At 43.2% G+C, this 24,378-nt stretch overlaps 1 protein-coding gene and 1 long non-coding RNA gene across 4 annotated transcripts in view; one reads left to right on the top strand and one right to left on the bottom strand.

Annotated features, from left to right (window-relative positions):
* Positions 1-24,378, bottom strand: part of SGCD (sarcoglycan delta) — a 304,496-nt gene that overhangs the window by 175,576 nt on the left and 104,542 nt on the right. For all 3 annotated transcript variants that reach the window (XM_066329229.1, XM_066329233.1, XM_066329230.1), the window contains exon 2: positions 19,583-19,768. The gene's annotated coding sequence lies outside the window, so the exon portion shown is untranslated. The remainder of the gene's footprint in view (positions 1-19,582; positions 19,769-24,378) is intronic.
* Positions 1-24,378, top strand: part of LOC136367525 (uncharacterized) — a 108,450-nt gene that overhangs the window by 67,275 nt on the left and 16,797 nt on the right. The window lies entirely within an intron of this gene.

Below are 24,378 nucleotides of genomic sequence, written 5' to 3'. Positions count from 1 at the left end.
CATGACAAAGTGTCAGGAGAGATGTAGTTTAGCAAGTATTGTCAAGGAACAAACAGCTCTGATTGTCTTCTGCCTCCTTCACATGACTATTCAGGGTTCAGGGCTTTTACACCTTATTTGCTGTAATTAGGAAATTTGATCACAGCTTTATTTTTAATTATTTTTTTCTTTTCTTGTGCGTGTAACCACCTCTCCTCCAAACACAAAGCATAGCATACTTTTTTCCTAAAAAGAAAAAAAAAATCAGAAACCTGTTGCTTTGTTTGAAATCCTAAGCTATGTGCTCTGGCCACAACTCCACCAAGAATTTTCCCCTGGGGGCTTTTCTCACCTCTCGTTGAGGCACCACTTTGTCTGAGACCTGGTTCTCATTTCACCCAGACAAACCCTGATGAAACTCAATCTCTTGTTCCAACATCCACAATTGATCTGGTATTTGGAAAGCAGATTCTGTTGGTTTAGCACTTGCTGAATAAATGGGGATTTAATTCTGGGCTTCCTGGAAACTAGGTCATCACAGGTCTGGTGTGGCACTGCTGAGATGAGATTTTGGCTTTTGACTTTGGAGAGATATGAACAAACAGTTGAAACAAAAAGGGGAAAAAATCAAAATAAAAAGGAAAGTACAGTTTTGTTCAATGACACAAGATGGCATGTATTTCTTCAATATTCCCAGATATTTGTCCTGTCTGCAGACCCTGTATGAAGGTCCCAAGGATTTGAATGCATCCCAAACTCTCTCTCCTCCTGTGACAGAGGGATCTCAGCATTCCTCCCCTACATTTCAGGGGCTCTCTGGCAGTGCCTGTAAGAGGTGTCCTACTCTACTGAGGATTTTGGGTTTGTTTTTCTAAACAAGATGTTTCCTTCAACATAATTTAGCCAGCAGAGATGACCAGGGCTCCAAGGTGTAAAGAGGTCAAAACAAATTAAAAAAAATCTAAATTTTCCTGAATCACAACTTCAGTATTCCTCACTACACCACTTAAAACTTTCCAAATACCAATTCCAACACCAAGAAATAAGAGAAGGTGGTAAAGCAGGGGGAAAAATAAGGTACAATAGAAGGAAGAGAGGGAAAAACAGAGACAATCCATTACAGCCCCGTAATTTCATCCCACAGAATTTCAGTCTGCATGCCCCACTGATTCAATTACTGTACACAGCTCTACCCTTCAGCACAGCCAGAATTACAGAGAAACCCATTTTTAAAGGTTAGTGAGAGAGTTTTTCATTGACAGTGACCTGCTTCAATAGGGGCAGGGATTGCATTTGCCTCACTCCTCCAACACAGATATTTAAACTTGTTTTGGGCTGTGAGTGAAAGACATCTGAGGATCTTCATCTACTCCCCAGAGAGAGCAAAGCCAAGGAAGAAACTCACTTGATTACCAGATTCTGTGCAAGATACTGAAACTGGCATTGCAAAGCAGAGTTTCCTGTACAGAGGAGTTGACTCCTCTGGCATATTTAGGAGTACATAATAAATTAGGGTTGGCAGATCAAAAAGGGTGAATTTTAAAGCTCCCAGCACTTGGAACACCACTCAAGGGGTTTCACAAGCTGTTTCTCCCAAAACTCTATCATTATTTTGGCAAATTATGTTTACTTCAAGGCAGGTATTCTGAGCTATGTTTAACAACCCCAGTGCTGGATGCCAAGTCCACCACTAAACCATGTCCCCAAGTGCCACATCTACACAGCTCTGAGATACCTCCAAGGGTGGTGACTCAACCACATCCCTGGACAGCCCATTCCAGTGCTTGACAGCTCTTATGGTGAAGGAATTGTTTCCTAAACCCAACCTGAATCCCTCCCTTGGTTTAAATTGAGGCCATTTCCTCTCGTCCCATCACTTGATGCCCAGCACAGACTGATCCCCCCCGGAGTCTCCCCCAACCTCCTTTCAGGCAGTGGTAGGCGGCAGTAAGGTCCTCCCTCAGTCTCCTTTTCTCCAGGATAAACACCCCCAGCTCTAGTAAATACATCTGCAGTTCCTGTTACTCTTGGAAAAAGTTTTGAAGGATTGCAGTGCTATAGAGGAGCTCTCCAAAGGGAGCAGCAAAAGCATCTCTGGTGAAACAGCAGCCACGTGGCATCACTGAGCCTGGAAAGGAGTGAGCCCACAGGATGCCACTGATGCCAAGAGAAGATGGAATTATTATTATTATTTACATAATCAGCTATGCTAAGTGAAGATACTACAAAAGCACTATGAATTGTATTATTCTAAACTTAAGTGTTCTCAACCCAACATGGAGATCTCCATGGAATTTTCCTGATTTTTTTTTTTTTAATCAGCTAAATTATAGCCCTCCAAAAAACTCTGGGCAAATGACAGCTTCTTCTTCAAGAAGGCTACTGTACAACTGGATGGGTGAAATATCAAGATCATTTCCATGGAATTTATTCCCATTTCCCATCCTAATTACAGATGGATTAGTCAGCGTCACTGGAATTATAATAATTTGCCTAAGTAGCAGGTTTTAAAAGTAATGATGGGAATTGCATTCAGAAGCTGCTCTTGCACACATTATTTATACATGGTGTGTGTGTTTATGCTCTATGCATGAGTGGCTATTTTGTCCCTGGAGATGCAGGATAACAGGGTAACAAGGATCCTACAAGCACATCCACACATTCATCCCTTCTCACTTGCAAACATTTCCCTGTACAGGGCTGGCACCACGTCTGCCAGCTGGTGCCCTGCTGCAGTTCACACTCCCTCTCACCCTGCTCGGGCACCTGCACGGCCCGTGTGTGGGAAATGGATGTGCAGAGAATTCCCAAAGCCTGACAGAAGGCTCACATAGTATGGATCTGTATGCAAACTTTGAGAAAAAAAAACACACTGACTTAAGAATTCCATGGAATGGGACAGATATTGTTGAGAGAGAAATGGAACTGGAAACAAGTTTCAAAGGATGGCCTTGCAAATAAGACTGGATACTTTGGAGAAATAGAACTATGAAAGGTGCATTGTAGTAGGATCAATGAGGGGTAATTTTAGATGATTGGCTTTAAGGAATTAACAGCATTGTGTGGCAAAAGCTGATAGGCCAAGAATTATTTATAATGTTTATAATGTATTGTAATTAGGAAATAGCTTGGCTTCTGATCGTGATGGCATAAATTGTAACATCTGTACTGTCTCACCCTTCACATGAGACTGAAAATGGAATAAAAGTTTCTAAAACACGTCTCAGTTGCCCATCTCTGGGTCAGAAAAAAGTATAATCCATGCAGGGGGCTGCTCATTCCAGCAGTGTCAGTTCCCTCTCCACCTTCAGAAAAAGTAGAAAAAAACTTCCTTCCATCTTCAGTGAAGGTGGTCTGGCTGGTTGAAACCCAACTCTGATGCCCAAGCCAACACTTCTCATAATCCCCTGCAAGGCACTGAGTCCCCCCAGGTGATACCCTGCACCATTCCAGACATTTGGGGATATTTTCCTCCTTCCCTCTTTGGCTGTTTCATTCTCAGCGTGGCTTCCAAAAGGCTATGAGCTTTCTTCTTTTTTAGCAATTCGTTTGCACAAACAGAAACACTTTGTACTACACACAAGGAAGCCTTCTGGAATAGGGCAGGCATCACCAACTTGTCATGGCTATGCTGTTTTTAGCTGCCTGATTGCTTTTTCCCCCCTTCAAAAATAAACAGAGATTATCTGGAGGAAAGAAGGAGATTTGTTTTCAAACTGAACCAATTTCTCCAAATCTCTGCCATCTGCAATCTCCCACGGCACCAGGGTAAGAGAGCAATGCTCAGGCTGTGCCCAGCAGGCTCCAAAAGCTGGGTGAGTACAGATCCAGGTGAAACACTGGGCTCTCTGCCCATCCCCTCATCTCCACCAGCCCTGGCCCAGACTGTGAGATCAAAATCCTGCAAGAAAACCTGCCCTGAGCTCTCCCCTGCCAGCAACACCCCCTCTGTTTGGCCAAATACTCAGCCTTTTGAAGCTTTCCCCAAGTTCTGAAGTGTTCACTTTCACAATCACTTTGGCCAGTGTAAAAATCTCATTTTAACTCTTGAACCTAAAATCGAGCCATTTTCCCTCCTCATAGAGTAAAAGAAAGCTCAATTTTAACACTCCTGCTCAGCCCTGAATGGTTCATTGAATCTTAAAAATCACGTTGGTGCCGTGGTTGGGGCTGTTCATGGACATCCACCACCCTGGACCTGGGAGAGGCTGGAGGTGTGACCCTTGGGTCTGCTTGGGAGAGGAGGTCAAGGAGAGATTAAACAGAAAAGCTACAAAGGGAAATCAGCCACTAAACTCCTGCCAAAAGCCACAGGGAACTGGGTGATTAATGCTTTGAAAATCCTCCTCACCAACCAGGGGCTAATCTAAGGACCAAGACAGGTTCAAAACACCTGCAATTAGAGGGAAATTTATATTGTGTTATTGAGGGAGCAGGATTGTACTTGTTGAAAGCCCAGAAAATTATCTATTTTTACTTGTATTACTTCTTTTCTTCAAAATTGGCTCATTTTGAACAGCAGCAGCTCATTTTTTCCAGGATGGAGCAATATGAAAGAACAACATCACTGCTCCTGTTTCACAGGGACCACAACAGGAGGCAGCAAGGCCTGTGAGGGCACCTTTCCTGCAGAGGGAGAGAGGATTACATCCTGGGAACACAGAGCCCCTGTTCCAGCCACAGCTAATAAATAATACTCTTATATATGTAGGCAGCAGGTACAGAATCCTGGCAGGAGTCCTGCTGTGGTAATGCCCAAGTGTGACAGGAAACCTGAACAATCATTTAACTTGGGATGTAAAAGCAACAGGTCCCCACTTCAGTGCAATATTCCAACAAGTTTGGTAAAAACATCAGAGACTGCTTGAAAATTATTTTGCCTGTCTCTGGGAAAAAAAAAAAAAAAAAAAAAAAAAAAAAAAAAAAAAAAAACCTTTTGAAGTTTGTGCATGTGATGTCAGTTCATTTTTTTCAAAGGGGTAACATGACAGATGTGCTGGAGATAATCAAGAAACCCAGGGGCAATTACGTTTTAATGCTGTGACAGTGGGGATGTTTGTCAGCCTCCTTGTTACAGCCACGTATGTCTTGGCAAAATGTTTGCTAATAAGGAACATGGGATATCATAATTTCTTTGGAGAATATTTTATGGGTTTTGTTTGAAACAACAGCACCCTATTCCATGTGAAGCAACTGTTACTGCAATGATAAGCTACATCAGGTAGAGAAAAGGAAGTTTTGCAGACATTTCTGCATTATACAAAGTGAAGAACAAGCATAACAGCAGGCACTGCTACAGAGGGCACTCTGATTTCTCTGCCTGATGTCCTCTGGGGTCTCCAGAGTGGCCTCTGACTACCTCACATCTTGCACATTACTAGTCTTCCCCAAATCCCAGGTAAGGGTGAGTGAATGCCTCTGGAAAGATTGAAAATCTGAAGCACAGAGAAGCCAGGAAATTATTCACAGAAAATATGTTCCAGAAACAGATATCCAACCTCAGACTGGTTCTTCCACTATGTTATTTTCTTCTATTGGCACACTGCAACTTCCTGTTGGTTCACAAATACTTATGAGTGTGTCCTCCATGAAAACTGAACATTCAAGCTCTGCTTGGAGCATGTTCTTGTCCTGAGCTTGGGCTGCTACGACATCAAGAATGCAATGGACTTCAGTACATCACACTTCACCCATGAGCTACTCCCTGAGCCTAAAAGCTCACCTAATAATTATTAAAGTCATTAAAAGAAGAAAGTACATAGTGAAATGCACTTTGATGATACCCCAGAGCAGTTCAGCAAAGGAAAGGTTTGGGCATTTTGGCAGCTCCCGATGTGCTGCTCGTGAGAACAGGACAGCTGAGGGCAGAACTGCCATCCACCCACTCCCTGCACACTTGTGCTCCTGGTGCAAAATGCTCATGGTCCTGCCCTCCTTCTTACACTTTTCCTTCTCCAGTTGCATGAGAACTACCTGAACCCTTGATCGTTTCTCACAGTGGTGTTGCAGAGAAATAATCTGGACAAACACAAGTCAGTGGTCAGCAGGATTGTCCCTGAGCCGTGTTCTGGGGAACAGGGAGAGGGGAGAACCCATCCTTGCCCACTGGAACCCCCCTCCCTCCCCATCCCTTCCCAGCTGCACCAGCTCAAAATCCGCTTAGCAAGTCTACTCTGTAGGATATAAAGCACAGCAGCTTCAGTGGAAGGTCTACAGCACACAGCAAAGCACCAAGGGCACAGAACCCTACCAGCACACCTCACCTGCTTCAGTGGCCTGTGACTTCCAGATCCAGAACCCCAACCAGCCTCAAGGGCTTCCAGCTCTCTTCCTTTCTCCCTGAAGGGCCCCCACAGCAGCACAGAATGCAAGCTCCAGCCAGTGCTGGTTTACATTCACTTTGTAAATTGACTACTCAAGGCAGAGGAGAATCAGCTTTCTTTAGCAACCAAAGGTGAAGTGATGCTCCATTTCCAGGTGTGCAGCCTCCTTCTCTTAAAGCTGCCCATGCCACACAAGCCTGCTCCCCTCTGCCCTCCCTTCCCATGAAGGAGGTTGCACATTCCCACACCACAGCCTGCACTGCCTCAACACAGCACATTTCCTGCAGCAGAGAGAAGGGGAGCAAATTAAGGACCTCATGATGCAAGGTTCATGTTCTCAGCCTTCCCTCCTAGTTCTGTGCTCAGACTTTGTGCCTGACATAGTCTGGTTTTAAATGCTGGTCACTCAGTCGTTCTCCTCACATGTACATCAGGTGCTGCCGGAAAATGTGGCCATTATCCATCAAGTCCTTAGCTTCAGTCAGCTTCCAGAGGAAGAGTAATAGATGCACTTGTGTTGTCACATCATTGTCCGAAATGTCAGGGTAAAAAGCCCTGAGCATTAACAACTCCCTAAGGAAATCAGTAACTAAAAAAAAAAAAAAAAAAGTAGAGTAGAGAGGAAAAAAGAATGAGAGGGACAGAAGGAAAGTGCAGAGCTTCCCTTTTCAACACTGATGACTTGCACAGCAAAGTGCCCTGACCTGCTGCACACCAGCCAAGCACCCACACTGTCCTCTGACTGGCACTTAAGTTTGCATTTTGTCTGGAAAAAGCAACACGTGCACACGTCAGTTTTAATTTCCAGGGTCCAGGAACAGTCTTCTCTTTGGACATCACACATTAAAAGAGACGTATCAGTTTGAGGGGTGAGAGTAATCTCATCCCAGGGCACCTGCATTGAGATTCAAGCAGTGTGGAGAGGTGATACTAGCAGGCAGTGCAAATCTTCATAGACAGTAAAGGGAAAGGGGGGGAAACAGAAAAGAGAAAGATGAAATCAAAGATGACAAGAAGCAGTAGTCAAAGTTAGGAGGAAGAGGAGGTCAGGCACCCAAACTAATCAAGGTGACACAGTGATATTTTCCTGGTGTGGTCAATCTCTGTGATCTGCTTTTAAAGGATTTGCTAAAGTTAAGTGAGAACTATGCAGAGCTTCAAAGCTTTTAAAGGCAGGTAAAACACCGGCATGAACAAAGATATTTCTTTGCTGAAATGCGAGGGAGAAAAGGGAAGTGAAATGGGAGGCAAAGCATACCCTGTCCTGAACAGCCTGAAGCTGAAGTTTTTGACCTCTACTCATTAATCCCTAAAAAAACCCTGACTTGGGACTACAAACCCTGCAGAGGAGTTGCTGCCACTTCTGGAAAGCTTATGAAACTTATAGCAAATGTTTTGCATTTGCAGCTGCAAGTACACAACATCAAAACCTCGAATGACAAAGATAAGGTGCAGTAAATCCAAGAGTGCTTTGACCTGTTCTTCTTGAGTGCCCCTTTTACACAACCCCTCATCACAGCACAGTCAATACAACCAAGAAAGATGCTTATAAAAAATAGAAAATTAAGCCAAAGTTAGACAAGACTGCAGGAATCTGTCTCAGAGATAACAGCACCAGTTCAGTCACCTGCACCAGATACATCCCTTCCCTCCCCAGACTCCAACAGGAGAGGCATGGCCACACTCTCAGCATTACATCCTACCTCCAGTTCCTTAATTGGGCTTGTGGATTACTAATAAGTAATTGATACACAGGAAATGAATGTGAAGCCACTGCTGTGTGTGCTTCTGCATACAAATAGGGGCAGCTGAGTGCACAGCAGCAGCAAACGCTGCAGTCCTGCCATTCCTATGGCATTTCCAGTAGGAACGTGCTTAAAATACCTCAGCATAAAGTGTTTCACTTTGTACAAATGATGCTGGCACGATTGCTCAATGCCTTCTCAGTGAGGAAACTGCAGAGGGCTGAGGGGGTCAGATAAAACCCAATGATAACGTTATGGAGACACTGCTCTGGATGAGTATCAGGAGAAGAGAGAGGCTTTAAGGGGCAACACAATAAGAAATCAAGATAAAGATTTAGTTTGCGGCACACAAAGCCAAGTACACAGTTCTCCACACATTCAGTCTTCAGGAACAATCTTCCTATTTTTGCCCCGGGAGCCAAAAAAAGTCCCCAAAATAATCTCTGTGCACAGCCTAAATTTGTACTTAGTGCCAACTTTGTATCAAATTCCTCCACAGCCTAAGATGCAACTCTGTAAATAGGCTCATTTTCGTTATTTTATCAAATTGCGTTAACTTTCCCTCTGCAGCATCCTCCGGGGCTGGCAACACGGAGACGTGCAGGAAATGTAAATCACTCCCCTTTTGATATGATAACCGTGGCAGTGAATTGCATCCCAGAAATCAGCTCAGGATTATAGCCAAGAACTCGCTGAAAGCTCTTGGCTGTGGCGTGGTGCCAGCAGGGGAAACTTCAGCTGGCAGGTCAGCGTGACACGGGCTGGGGACAGAGGAGCAATATGCAACACCCAGTTACCTGGGGCTGCCCAAACCCCACGGCCAGCAGCCTCAGGGCCAGTCCAGAATGAAAGGATGCAAACAGGTGCTAAAAACAAGTGTGTATTTATGTATGCAAATACATGAGGGAGCTGGATTAAATATGAATAAGGACGTAGGAAAGTAACAGCCAGAGGCTCTGAGATAAAATCTACCTGCCAGACAAATACAGATGTGTATATATATATATATATATATATATATATATAAACAAACACACACCAAAAAAACTTGCATTTCCTGCGCTGACCTATTTGTGGTTACAGAACATTATGACAATAATTATAATCATGTATCTTTCATTTAAATAATGTTTTCAGTTTCAGAGATACAGAGGATGTTGGAATGCAAATAAAGATAATCAGGACGTGAAAATAATTGTTTTCGTAATACCTTATTTTTCATGTGCAAATGCCACTGCTAACATCTCTCAGCATTAACCCTGGGCCAGAGCCCCATGGAATTCAGTAGTGAACAAACACTAAAAGAAAAAGCTGTCTGAACCCTAAGGAATCTGCAGCTCTAACAGCAAAGAGGCAGCAGATGGATATAGACAGAAATAATCAAGAGGTAGTAGTTAACAAGGCAGGAGTTAGTCTCAGCAAACCAACTCCCTGATTGCTGTGAGCCTTGTACAGGCACCACAACAAAGAGGAGTTTTGATCACTGATGCCCTGCAACACACAAAGTTCTGCACATCCTTCATCTCCACTGCTGTGCTCCATCTGCTGCCTCCACACTCACTGGCAATCTGTGCCTCCTTCTCCCACTGTATTCAGATTTTTCACACAAAAGCTCCCTGGGCCAAGGACTGTCATGTATGACTTCACTCCCCAGCACTGAGCATGGCAGGGCTCAAACCAGGGCCATAGAGACAGATCAAACCATTTAGGAACAAATTTAATAATAATTGTTACTAATAACTAGTCCAACAGAGTATGAGAGCGCATGCACACAAGCCTAAAGCCAAAATTCACAGACACAAGCTCCATGTAAAACAATGGAGACATCTGGGCACCTCCTGATGGCTCTCACTGAGTCCACACTCCTCTTGTTCCCAGTATGAACTGTGCAGAGGGGAGGAAGAGCAGTGGCACACAGTGATCTCGTGAAACTGAGACACACCACCAGTAAATGCATGTACTACACCCAACCTCAGCTGGAATCTCATATGTATGTAGCACCACACTACATACCACAATAACCAGAACTAGCCCAAGAGACATAGCTGGGTGGTTATGACAAACAAGTGCCACAAAAACATTTAAATTTTTCTCAAGCAGTTCTTTGTAACAGAGAGATCATCTGCAGGATACAGCATTCCTGCCAGGAGGTTTCACTTCAGCACATTTGACTCAGTGACCTGCTTATTACAACACCTCTCAGACTAACTTTAGGGCAATGAAGTATTTCATTTGTATAACCAAACCTGTCTTTCATCACACAAGTCCATTTCAAGTTCTTAAATTAAAATCTTAAAAGTCATGAGGTGGGGAAATAGAAGCCAGTTCTACAGCACCAATCCATCCCTTCCTCGTGCCCAGCCAAACTTGCACTGTGGGGAAGTGCTGCTATTCCAGCCTCCACTTCCACTCCAAAGGTTAAACAGCAGATATATATTTTTATTATGTTGTGTCTGTTTGTTTGTTTATTGCACATTCTTTTTCCTACTTGGGCATCTCCCAAAAATCAAAAGCCTCAAACAGAAAATACTGTTTATAGTCTCAGTTCACGGAGCCTTCACTCTGCACAGTTAGATGTGCTCCACATCAATTAATTACATCATGTTTTCAGCAAGACACAGTAAAATGCAGGGTAGGAAGGCACCTCCTACATAAAGACATGCTCAACAAGGCACCAGCTTCCACTTCCATGCTTTAATGTCCAATGTGACACATTTTCCACTGCAATTCAAACCTCAAAAGTGGAAAAGAAATGGCATCTAAATGGACCTTGCTTGCACTTTATATCACTGTTAGCAAATCTTAATCTCTTTAAGTCTGGCCATTTAAAATCAGGCCTATTTAACTTGCAAAGGTAGGTCAGGTTTTATTGATCACCCCTAATGTACTCTTTAAAAAAATGAGAGCAGTGAGATACACAGCTCAGTTGATGAAGGCTCAGTGGAAAAATATCTGATGATATTTACAGCCTCTGAGCTATGCTGTTGTAAATGTGATTTCCATATGCACCAGAATGCAGATTCCAGGCTTGCCAGTTCATACTGCAAAGGGAAAAGAAAAGCTCTGTCACAGAGATTACTCTGCACTGACTGAAAGCACAACTATAAACTTCTAGAATACAGGCAGGGCAGTATTTAGCTTAGTATTTACTAAGCCCATTTAGTTCACAGTTACCATTCCTTAGTCTTTCTTCAGTGCAGTATTTTGTGCCTGAATTTCTGACTCAGAGCCCTTGCTATGCCCTGAGTTTTGAACTACTAACAACCGGCAATATTTTTCCAGTTGCTATACAAATAAGGTGGGTTATTGTTACTTATATTATGGCATCACCTAGAGGTGCTCATAATTAATCAGAGTTCCTTCTTCTATACCTTTCAGAGAAGGACCAGAGGAGAAGCAAGTTTTAATAAAGAAGTGCAGCCTTTTCCACCCACATGGAGAAGTTCAGATCAGACACATTGCAAAGTCTAGATAGTTTTACTTGATATGTTTTTTTTGCTTCCCAACTCTGGCTCTTCATGAAGGATTTCACTTTATGAACCACCATTCAGAAAAATGAAAAGTATTTCTCCATGCAAAACTAAACATGGTTTTCACTTTTTTATTTTTCATGCCATGCTCAAATAAAACACAATGGGTTTCCAATTGAAACCTGATATACCACTCCCATTGCAACTATTAAATAGTCATTTTTGTGGCCTAAAGAGATTCTAAATGTATTTAAAGACACATAAAAACTCACTGCAGTTAATATACAGGAACAGGCAGAGGATTTCCAGGGTTACTTCTGCTGCAAACTTCTTGTGCAACTCAGACAAGTTCCTTAATCAACCTTTACACTAAGCTTTCTCCTCCACCTAATGAACAGGTGAGCTGCAGAAATGGATCACCGCCTAGGACATGCTCTGGAGCTACACTGTCAAATAGAGGACCTAAATAGGATAAATCCCCATCAACGACTCGAGGCAATTATCAAATGTTTATTAGCCTCCAAAGTGAAGGCTAATAAACTTGCTTATTTTAGCAGATAAAGTCAAATTACCTTGACTGAAGTTGGTAAGTGTTCGAAGATTAACAGCTCTGGCCTCATATGCTTTTAGTTATTGGTGATGAAGTGTCAGCTCAAAAAAACTGAAAGATACTTCCTAGTTATTTAGGCAATTTGAAAATTGGGCAGTTATTTTCCAGGAAACATGGCCTGCCTGACAGGTTTTAAATGAAGAAAAGTGATATTATTACAATTATCATTAGAAGAAGATGTCCCTCATCAAAATGTGTCTGGATTTTAATTGACAAGGTCCAGGTTAATGCTGTGAAAATGCCAATGAAAGCAAAGCCTGTGGCTCAAACTAATTGTCAGCACTGAGCAACCTCCACCTCTAACCCACCACAGATTTATCACTCTGTGCAGACTGTACTCATGACAAGAAACGTTTGAATTAATCATTAACAACTAGAAATTCCTCCCAGACAGAAAGCAAGCAGAGTGCAGGGCTGCCCACCCCCTTGTCCCCGTGCTCCTGAGCCAAGGACAGGTGCCAACAAGCCTTCAGAAGGAGAAAGACTGTTGTTGTTGTTGTTGTTGTTGTTTTGCCCCCCTTTAAGAGCATTCCAAGGGGAAACTTCCAGTGATCCCCTGTGTTTTGGTGTCAGCCCTGGCGGCAGCGCTGAAGTGCAGAGAAGGACTCACAACATCCCTGCTTCAGTCAGAAACCAAAGGATATTTTGGGAGTTGTTACCCTGCAGAGCAAGTCAAGCACCACCTCTCCCATCCCACCTAACACATAAAATGCAAAGAGGGTTGTAGAAAACTTCTCGAATTATCTTTATTATATTTTTATTTCCTCTTCCCCACCATAACATGACTGGGCAGAAGGAGAGGAGCTGAGAACCTCCAGTACCTGACAGAGGCACGAGGTCAGCCAGAGAAATGGCACAGTCCTAAGCCTCAAGGTGCTTTTTCATTCAGGATGCTTTGATTTTCAGCTTCTCCATCCATGTGGGTGATGGCACCACGACACAGCTTGAGTGCACATCAATTTTATGGCTGCTCAAGGCCAAGTCTTTACACAACATGTAATATAAAACTGAAGTGTTCCTTCTCACACACCACTGAGACTGGAAAGCACAACAGCACTGGGAAGAAAGGAAGAGGGGAATCTTCACAAAGATCAGGGACCACTTCCTGAGGTGGACAAAAAGGCATCTGGCCATTCATGTCAAAGGCACCAATCCTGTCTGGAGAGATATAAATGGAACTACTTTACCCCAACTAACAAAGAATGAGAAGAGAAAAAAAAATGGTTAAAAAAAACTCCCTGTTTTTTCCTGGAGAGTCAGGAGTAAAAACCAGATAGTATTTGATGTTGTGAAGGAATGAGACACAACTTTGTTTAGAGGAGGCCAGTGCTGTGGGGTCTCTGCTGGCCCCTTCCCAGTAACTGGAAGGCAAAGACTGAGGGGATGTCAGCCCATACAACACAAATGCTGCTCACTTCATTGTCCCTTTTACCCCAGAGGTGAAAGGCTCCTTCCATCCCCCTGTAGCAGCCCTGCCTTTTTGGTTTTGCTGTTATCTACATATTCACCACAGAAACCACGAGCTGGAAAGTTCTCATTAAATGATGCCAACAAGAACTCTCCACTCACAGCAAACGCTTGGCTGCACACATTCCCTCTTATTTCCAAACATTTTCAGTATGTTTTAGCTTCCCTTCATTAGACATTCATAATTATTTGCGGCACATCTAAACCTGTGCAACGGGTTTGTGCTTCCAAATACAGTCCCCTGGCTGCAAAAAAATCAGCATGACAGCACTAGAAAGAAAGTAGAATTTATGTCAATCAGGAGGCAGAGCTCAGGAAGAGGATAAGGCTCACATCATCATCATTTGAGTCAGTGACTTCCACCAGGCAGCAATTTGGCCCTTTACAAAATCCTAGGTATTTCTTAGAGATCACCCCTCAGTTAACCATTAAATCAGCCAGCAACTGTGACAATGAGTTTTGTAATAAAGATGTAGAAAATGGAGACTTATGTTACCTTAACTGAAAACCTGAGCAGCCAAAAGAGTTTTTCTGCTCTGAATAAACACTGTTATACTGAAAAGTATCTCCATAACACCTCACACCTGTCACTGTTGTGGCTTTTCAGGCTGTTTCCATCACACTCTTCAATATCCATTGGACTAAACAAAGGCTTCATCAAGGAAAATTACACCAAATGCCCATTTCCTTAGTTCAGCCCCAAATAGCCACTTTCAGATTTTGTCAGGGCTTTCCAAAACCTTCAGACTCTTTCACATATCCTAAAGGGCTCCCTAAGGAGGGGCATCTCTGGCACTTAGATTGGGCTGTGCTGGCTCTGCAGTGCTCAGCTCAAGGCAGTGGGAGCCAGTCTTCAATCATGAGAGCAGAACAGCTCCTGAACCACCCACGGTGCTGGAGCTTCCAGAATTGCCTCTGTCATCCTTAAGGCAGAGGTTGTCCAGGGACAGAGCTGCTCCTTCAGGTAATTACATTCCCAGGGCTGCCTGGTGCCTGTCAAACTCCCCCCTTCCATGTACCAGGCCAGTTTTTGAGGGTCATTACAACGTAAATATGTCATCCTGAAGGATTAAAATATAAAAAGCTGCAGCTCCTCTAAACCTGAAAGTCACCACTACAATGGAAGACAAAAATGCTGCTCCCTGATTTCAGAGGGGACATGGGTGACTTCTCCACAACACACATGAATCTTTATCAACTTGGATGCACAATTAGGCGAAATATTCATCCAAAACAAAGGTAAAAAATTGCTCCTCGGGTGGTGTCACAGCTGAAAGCAGAGCAGTAAAGGCTCCAGAGCATCCTGAGCGATCAGTCCCATATGAGACATTCTCCACTAAGCTTTGTTCTGGCAGCATTCCCACGATTTGAGGAAGGAGACACACAGCTGGATGTAAAGCTTGCAATGCAGAACTGCCTTAACTACATGGCAGGAGGATGGCAGTTCATAATTAATTTTCCACATCAACTGTTGGCTGCCCTCCTCTTCCTCTCTGCTAGGCTGCAAACTGTCAGTGGATACTTATCCAGAAAGCAGGCCTGCCACAGAGCAAAAAGCATGATTATTATTAGCTGGTATTTTACAGGGCATGCTAGCCAAAAATCAGGGGTAAGTGAGCCTGGGCAGAGTGAGAGCAGTACCAGTGCAAAGGCAGCCCTGCCAGAAGCTGCTTGTCCTCTGAGAGATGCAAAACCAAAGGGAATAGAAAAGCAGGATGAAGACAGCTCAACAGATAAGAGAAGGTTGCAAGGACACAGAGGAAATCTGTTCTCAGACAAAGCCAGCTAATTTCAAAACATCTGCAGCCCAAAGAAATATCAGCTCTTCTTCACCCTGGCTGGACTCTGCCTCAGACACAGCCCAGGGGCTGCCAAGCAGCAGCTCTGCAGAGGACAAGGGGCTCCAAACTGCTTTGTCTTCTGAGAGAAGGAATGTGTGCTCCACTCAGAGCCAGCATCTCCCAGTCTCCAGATCTCTGCACAACTGGAGTGCAGAGTCATCACAAGGAGGCTGCTGGTCCTTGCAGGGGAAGGGTCACCAGGAGAAAATAAACCCCAATTTCATCACCCTCTCTGAAGCACCACTACAAACATCAGAGGGCAGCAGGCAGAGCCACAGGCTGCCAGCCCAGGAGCAAGGCCATTTGTATGACTTCAGACACATCCACTGACTTCTCAGTACTTCAGAACAGGTAAAGGACTATTATATTACTGTTCTGTGATTGGTATCTTAAGAATCTCATGTTAGTTTTGGAGTTTCTTATTTTCTTTCAGCAATTCAACTCGGTTCTGCTGCTGCTATCACCTTTTTAATTCATTTTACAACAAGATATTTGTTATCAGAAATTGTGCTTTGATATGTGTCAGGTTGATGGATTCAATAAAAGCCCTGTCAGGAGAAGCTGAGTGAATGGGGCTGCAGAAGTGGCATCATCAAGGGAATTGATACCTTAACAGCCAGTCTGCTGATCTTGCAACAAAAAAATAATAGCTGTTTTATTTCCTCACCCTGGCAAAACAGTCCAGAGGAACACTAGAAAATAATTGCATTAATGTTACTCATGCAAACAAGCTCAGTCTGCTCACTGATAAAAAACCATATGTAAAACACAATCCTGCATGCTGTCCTCTTGTTCTGTTTGGTGTGCAAAATTAAATCCAGGGGAATAAAGGCTTTAATCAAAATACAGCTTTTAATTTCATTTTGGGAATTCAAGCAGCAATCCCGTGATGCTCCAACCAAAAATTTCCCCTCAACAGCATTGGAGGACAATTTTACTGACAAATATTCAGACACAGCCACCTGTACCCCTCAGAAAAGACACTGGAAAGTTGCATTAGGGTCTTACTGTGAGAGCCAAGCCCACAGGCATATAAAATCAGAAGGTTTTTTTTTCTGATGTAATAAATGAAATCATATAAGAAACAAGAAAAATTTGAAGAAAGAAATAATAAGTTTTTATCACAGTAATGGATGAGACAGAAGACCTGCCCACTGCTCTGCTGCAGGTCAAGCAGGGCTTGAAGTCTCTGCTTCAGCTGATCAGAGCATCACAGCTGCAGCACCACCCCTGCACACCTGGAGCACAAAGGGATTTTTTTTTTAACTGGAACTGATTTACAGAACATCTGGAAAAGGTAAAAAATGTCATGTTGAGATTCAACTTTCAGAAAAGAGAAATAATATTACTAGTCTAAACAAAGCAAAAGGAAAATTTCCATAGCAATTAATCCAAAAAAGGTGAATTACATTGAGGATTTATGTTCATGTAATGAAGACAATTAATTGCTATGAGAGCCATAAAACACATTAAATGAACAGTTTTTTTCCCAATTCTACTTGCAAGATAAAATTTATTAACTATATTTAATGGCTACTTAAAAATTTCTCTTACATATTTATTAAATGTGCCTTTTCAGCCGAACAGAGCATTTTACTACTAATCCAAAAATGAGCAATTTCAGAAAAAAACTATTGCTCTGCACGTTATCTGCAGATCCATTTAAACTAATTCCTCATACAATAAGATTACCATCAGCATAATTTCATCGTGTTGCTAAAAGGGAATCTGCCCGTCTCACGTGAGCAAACACTCTGCTGCAAAGATGAATGAATTCAGCTCACGTTATCTGAGCAGATGTTTCAGTTTTCAGTAGAGGCTGGGAGGGAAACGTTGAGTCCTGATGTCATTAAGTGTTACTGTAATCACTTAATTAAAACCCTCTCTACTTGGGAGAGCAGGACACATGGAAGGAGCTGGATGAGGTGGGAGCAGTGACCTCAGAAAGATCCACATCCCATTCTTGTGCTCTGCCAGGGCTGTGTGAGTGCAGCCGTGGGATGCAGCTTGTGCACTTAAGACTGCCTGAAAATCAGGGACAGATGTTTGCCACTTAAAAGTGACCTAGAAGTGACTCTGTTTCCTATTTACCAGTTACAAAATGGGGATAAGTAGCACTTGTGTGATACAAGGGTGTTGTGGGAACAGATAATGTTGGCAGTCAAGAACTCTGATAATCACGAGTCCCCAAGATTAAAAGAGCCGATAAAGAAAGGCATAATCTACTTAAATGTGCAACAACAGTTTGGCCAAATCTTTATAGTTTAGCAGAACCATCTCAACCTGCAATGTTCTTCTTAAAAATGAAGTTTCCATAAGAGTGAAATTTAAATAAGAACCAAATTTTAGATCTGATGGTCATGAAGTAAAATGCAAAATTATAATCAAAGTTCCAACCTTGAGTTTAATGCTTTAATAATAGTTTCACAAAAATCAGTTTTACAGACCTCAGAATGAGAGTTGGATTGGCTCAGGAAGGTCAGGGGAGCTCATTTACTACCCCTGTGTCCAAGGCAGGAGCAGCACCACGGTCACACCAGCAACCAACAGCTCTGGAGCAGATCCTCACACACCCTGGGACACTCTGGGCACCCAGCAAAACTCACACCCTCATTGCAAGGAAGATTTACATATTTCAACCCAGAAATCTCAAACCCAAACAAGGAATAAACAAAACCTCTGTGATTTCTACATTCTAACAGTGCCAATTTTTTTTCTCTGCGAGAGTCAAGAAGCTCTCTTGATTATGGAATACCTCTCCTACAACCTCCCCTTTTAAGTGTTATAATCACAAGAGCAGAAGCTTGGGAATAAACAGAAGTGAAGAGGATAATAAAGGCAGGAGCAATGTTTAACAAGCTCTCCTTCCAGAAAGCAGAGCAGGCAGAGAAGCAGAGCTGAGCTGTAATGACGGGAACCTCGCCCTGGCAACCGTGTTGTTTGCTTGAAATTCCTGTACAAATTAACAGCACATGCTGTGGTTGGAACAGACCTTTCTTGACCCTCAACATTTAAAAGTTAAGCACCCAATTTATGCTATTCCAACCAACTTTTCCCTGCAATTGCCAGACACAGGCAGAGCTCTGCTGGAGCATAAGAGTTTGAGCCCACAGTTTCCAGAGCTAACATGACAAGTGCAACCAGATCAAAAGCAGGAGAACTAATGTACACTCACCTGCATTGTGGTTTATTTTAGAGGCTTTTAAGAAAGTCTTGACTTATTTTCCCTGCTCCTCCACTAACACCAAGCACAGGTGTTATATTGCTGCTGTACTTTTCTCAACAAGATTATAGTGCTGGTTCAGTCATATATAGGAAGTCAATACCCATGTGCTAAATGAAAAAGAATAATATCATCTGCTACCACTCTACTGAGATTTGGGAACCATTCCTTTAAATCTGTTGTCTTTTTTTTTTTTTTTTTTTTTTTTTTATCAGAGAATTTTGCCTTCACAGAAATAACTTGACCTAGGCAAAAGAAGCCATAGAATCAGAGACTCTATTACCCTAAAATCTCATCTAGCACCATCTTCAATATATCCTGGCCTTTGGTTTCTTGTCAGAAAATGTGTGCATATTTCCTTGCTACAGTTCCTGCACAGCCAAGGCAACATTTGTGTGGGCATGAGAATACTCACACAGGCAAAAATTTTAAGTGCTACACCACAAAGGGGAATATGATTATACAGGAAACTGGTAGTGATATTTCCATCGTTTGCAAACACTGAGAATATACAAAGCACAAAGGAAAGCACAGGGCTGAATTACAACTGGGCTATTTCATCTCATTTTTCCCCCATCTCTGACCCTCAGAACTACAGTCATTAGTGAAACACAACAGGTGGGATTTTCAAAACATAGATTCCTATCACCGAGTATCCATCACCAGCAGCAGCACACAACCATCAGCGAGCATTCTGTTCAATAAAGAGCTTCACATAAACAGACACCCCCTCAAGCCCAAGACAATAAAAACACTTCATTCCTGGTGAACGCTTTCTAAATTCAGGCAGAGCAAAGCTTATTTACAGACACAGTATGAGCATGGCATGAATACAGCAATAAACTCAAAGGTTGCTCTGCTTTCCCCACATGTAGACATTCAGAAAAGAGCAGAAATAAAAGAGCAGGGGGGAAAAAAACATACCTTACCAAACCTGACTGTTGGACACGACTCGTTTCAGAGCAACATTGGGGTGAAGGTAAGTTCCTCAGGCGACCACCAACCACAATTCCTTTCTGAGCCCCCCAGAGGCTCCAGCTCTCCCTTGCCTGTGTCCCTGAGGAAGATGCAGTGTCCTCCAGTATTTCAGAGCCTCAGCTGCAGAAGATGCTGTTCAGAAAAAGAAAAGAGAAGAAGGTGTGGCATTAAATTCTAGGGTCAGTTGTTTGGCAGATTCAGAGCAGAACACAAGACAACATTGGATAGGAATGAAATGTCAAGGCAGGACAGAAAGTCTGTGACAATCCATCATGTGTGGCACCTTCAGAGGGCAATCACTGAATTCAAGAACTGTGGTGCAAAGCTATTCTTGTTTTACAGTACTTTTATAGTGTCCCTAGACCAGGAAATGAATGACAGCCTGGCTGCTTTTTATTCCAGTCCAATATTGTAACACAAAAGTAACTAATGCACTTCTCCACAGGGAATATCTTAATTCATTATGGCATTTCTGAAGAATAACAGGACTTTCATATTAAAAGCAGAGACATCACCTCAGTCTTAATACTCTGCACAATAAAATGGTTCTTACTCAAGGAATTCGAAGCTTAGGAGCTCACAGCAGATGGGGAAGTCATGACTGCCAGTCCAAAATGCTGCAGTTCCCAAAATTCTGTCTCCAACGCAATTGTCAGAGGCTTGTAAATGTCCTGTGGTTTTCTGGGAGCAGAGGGCTCAGCACCACCACGTTTTGTAGCCCACTGTCACTGCTAGATGTGCTCAGAGTTTCCAAGAGGGCAGACCCTGGCTCTGAGCAGGGATGTGTGGCCTCAGCGCAGACACCAGGTGAGGACAGAGATGGAGGCGACCACCAGCAGCACTGACAGCAAGCAGAAACCTCAGAGCAGCACTGAGAAGTGCAAATGCTCCCCCCTAATCCCTGCCAGGTGGGAAACACTCAAAGGATCATCCTTCCCCCACCCAGATAATACAGCCTGTCAGGCAAAATTGGGCACAGCAGCACAAAACAGGTGAGGACTGAGGAAAGAGCAGGATCTGAGCTCCCCATGTCAGATATATCCAGGTCTCACATCCTTAAACCACACCCAGAGATGCTTTTCTAAGATTAGCTCAGCCGCCACGAAGATACTCTAGCTTTGCCTAGGAATTTAATAAAAAGCAAAGAGAAAATACGCCAGAGATATACAAGAGGTTTCCAGCAGAGGAGAAAGCCCACGGCAGCTCAAAGTACCACAAAATCCCATTACACCTTCACAAGAAACCCTGAACCCATGAACAGGTTCTGGAAAACACACCAGGTTTTGGACTTGCAAGAAGGAAGATTTCAGCAACCAGCACATGAAACTGTGCATACTGGAAGTATGTGCATCATAGTGCCTTTTATAGATATATATACACACACACAAATGTACATAATGATTTTGGAGGTTTTTTTCTGGATTTTTTGGGGGGTTTTTGTTTGGGGGCTTTTGTGTGGGTTTTTTTGTTAAAGTCCACACAGCACATATAGCCACACAGATCAAAACAACCAAAATAAATTTACTTTATTTAGCACTAATTACTTTGCTGGACCTCCTATGTTTATATACACCACAGCACTTTGTGGGACACCCACAGCAGGAGTCAGGGTGATGTTGTACACATTTGCAGACTTCCTGCCTCTCTTGAACTCAGACACGAAGGACAAAAATGGACCTTCACAGCTCCTGTCCCCTTCCAGGACAACCATGAAAAATCAGACTGCCAACTGAAATGGCTTCTGAGTGACTTATGGGCATAGGAATGGCTGATGCTGCACTAGTTTGATCTGCAGGCAGCAGTAAGACCTAATTCTACTGCTTTTAAGGGATTTTATCTCTGGAGACCACAGCTACAATCACTTTTTCATTTCTACTCGTAAATTGTAACATAGAATAGTCACTAAAGAAAATCAGTGCTACATTTTTGTGCATTACCCAGAGCATCAGCTGAGTAGAGAATTGACAGCAACAGGACCAGATCATCACTGCAACATGAGTGCAGGGGCCTGGGCTGGGTGGGGTTGTGGAAGTTCCTCTTTAGTACAGTTTGCCAGTGAATATTCAGCAATGTGAAGGAGGAGAAGTGACAGGAGGTGTAGATGTGGAGGTGAAAACAACTTTATTCATGACAAAATGCAGTGAGCATGCACAATTCCCATCTCTCACGATAAAACTGAGACGGGGCAACTTGATGAAATAAATCACTGGCCAGGATTCTAGTGAGCAGCAAAGTGAAGATGCTCCAGTCTGAAGGCAAAGTGCTTCCTGCACACTCTGCTGATGTGTATCACACAAAACAGAGGCAGGAGCCAGGCCAGGGACCATCTTAGTCAGCAATGAAGTAAAAGCTACAAAAGATAAATTCATGGAAACCCTCATGAGCTATAATTTGGGTCAGCTCAGAACCATATAAGGAAAAAAAGAAGAAAAAATATAATTAAAAAAAAAAAAAGAATGCATGCCAGTTGTGTTGCCCAAACCTGCAGAGTTTTGCAGATAAACCCCTTCACATTCAGTAGGTCAGTTCTGACTTGCTGGTCAGTGCTGGTTTCCCTCTCACAGGCACAGACCCTGGGGAGCCCATCACAGAGCTGCCAAGATGCTTCTTGGACCTCCTTGGCTTTGGGCAGGTCTCGCCAAGCCCAGAGCCTTGGGAGCATCCCAGAGCTGCAGAGTGAGAACAGGGTGCCCAGAGAAGCTGTGGCTGCCCCATCCCTGGCAGTGTCTAAGGCCAGGCTGGACAGGGCCTGGAACAACCTGGGATAGTGGAAGGTGTCCTTTTCCATGGCAGGAGGTGGGACTGGAGGGGTTTAAGAACATTTCCAACCCAAATCCATATAATCCCTGACACAAAAACCCATTTCAGCCTGCACCTGCCAAAGGGGCTGGCACTGTTCCTACCTGAAACAAAACCAAGTCTGAACTTGCAAAAAATGCCCCATGTCCTAGAAATCCCAGAGTTTTGTTGTGTTGTTTCTAAGTTGCTGTGCTCCCCCACTCGTCTTTGATCAGAGGGAACACGCAGACAAACTGCAAATTACCTCCATTATCCCACCACTTTGGATTTTTACATGCAGTTAACATAGTTAAGTGGTATCAGATCCGTCTTCCACTCACAAAAGCCAGCATATGGATGTTCCCATTAATCAGAAAAGGCAGACAAGACATTTTTCCAGTAAAAAGAGAGTATTTCTCTTGGAGGAATCTCAGTCCTTTGCTGATGAAAAGCATGAATTATACAAAATAATGATATACTTTAGATGTAACAAATAAGCTTAAATATTAAATTTGAAGACACCATTTCTATCTTGGGAGGTTTCCAGGCCACAAATCAATGAAGTCTGGGAGCCTCTCTCTCTCTCAGGAAGCCTTGCTGTACCCTTTGCCTTGTTCCTAATTCTTGTCCTTAGGCATCAACAATTGATCCCTGTTGGGGTGAGGACAGGAGCTGCCTGGACCCTCCTCTGACCCAGCACACTCCTCCTTATATTTATGTGTCATATGTGTCAACCTTGGGCCTTGTGGCAACATTGATGGGCATTTTCAACTTCAGCAGGAGCAAAAAAGAGGCGTCTAGAAGCCAAACAACACATCTGCGAGCAAACATTACAGTGTAGTAGATACTCAAATCAGTATTAGTTTGTCTCATCAAAAATTAATTACAATCTACCTAACTGCAATTGAATAAATTAGTTTGGTGCAGAAAAGATTAAATATTTAAAGTGGCTGGTGACTGAAAAATAATTGAAAACATGAGTCCTTGCTTAAATATTAAGTTTATTTTATTTTTATTGCTAGTGTGGCCATCAAGAAATCAGAATTCCATACGTGTGTGCTTTCATGTACATGTGTGTGACACGTGTGAAACACGTTCATGTATATTCTTCTAACTTCCCTCACTCCCTGAAACAAAACCTGGGTAAATATTTTCAATTAAAAAAAAAGAGCTCCACTGGCAGAGTCAGAGGAAAGGCTGTGAAACAGGCAAGGGAAAACACATTTTTACTGCTAAGTATTTAGCAAGGTCACCTGCCTCTGCAAAGGCAGGAAAAGAGATCCCCCAGCAGACTCTGAGCACAGCAGGGGATTACACCAATTCATTAGCAGGTATATCTTCTAATTACAGCCTCGGACATGAGTCCCCACACAGCTGAGCAGGGAACAACTGCTGCTTTTTGCCTTTTCCTTGGGATCCAGCTCTGAGTTTCCTGCTGAGCTCCGGGACAGCACCAGCACAACCCCACCACGGGCTCCAGCTCCAAGGCAAGCTCCCTGATATCCCAAAGGATGCTCCTGACTCCTCCCAGCTCCAGTCCTGGGGGAAGCTGTGGAGAGACAGCTCACCCCATCACCTCTGGTAAAGATCTCACATTAATTCACGGCAAAGGTGACACGGGTGAGGAAGGGAATAAAACGAGACTTTGAATCCCTCCTTCCAGAAGGCTAATGGTAAAAAATTGGTAGCAACGCAACTCTGGCACCTTTCCAACTGTAACACTTAGAGTGCTGCCCACAGCCGTGGCCCAGACACACTTTATCATTCACCATGGCTCAGTGAAAAACATAAATAAAACAGAAGTCATCAGCACTGCTGGCACTCAGCTGTTTGGAGGCTTTTGGTTTTTTTCCCTTTCCTTGCCAACAAAACAAACAGTGAAATAGGAGAGGTGCAATTCAAGCAGTAACACCAACCATTAGAAATTTGGCGGGGGCTGGTGGTGTGAAGGGAAATGAACTCAT

This window comes from Sylvia atricapilla, chromosome 14, assembly GCF_009819655.1.
Source record: "Sylvia atricapilla isolate bSylAtr1 chromosome 14, bSylAtr1.pri, whole genome shotgun sequence".
Taxonomy (NCBI): domain Eukaryota; kingdom Metazoa; phylum Chordata; class Aves; order Passeriformes; family Sylviidae; genus Sylvia; species Sylvia atricapilla.
Note: the sequence above shows the minus strand (reverse complement) of the source record. Positions and strands in the feature narration are given on the sequence as shown.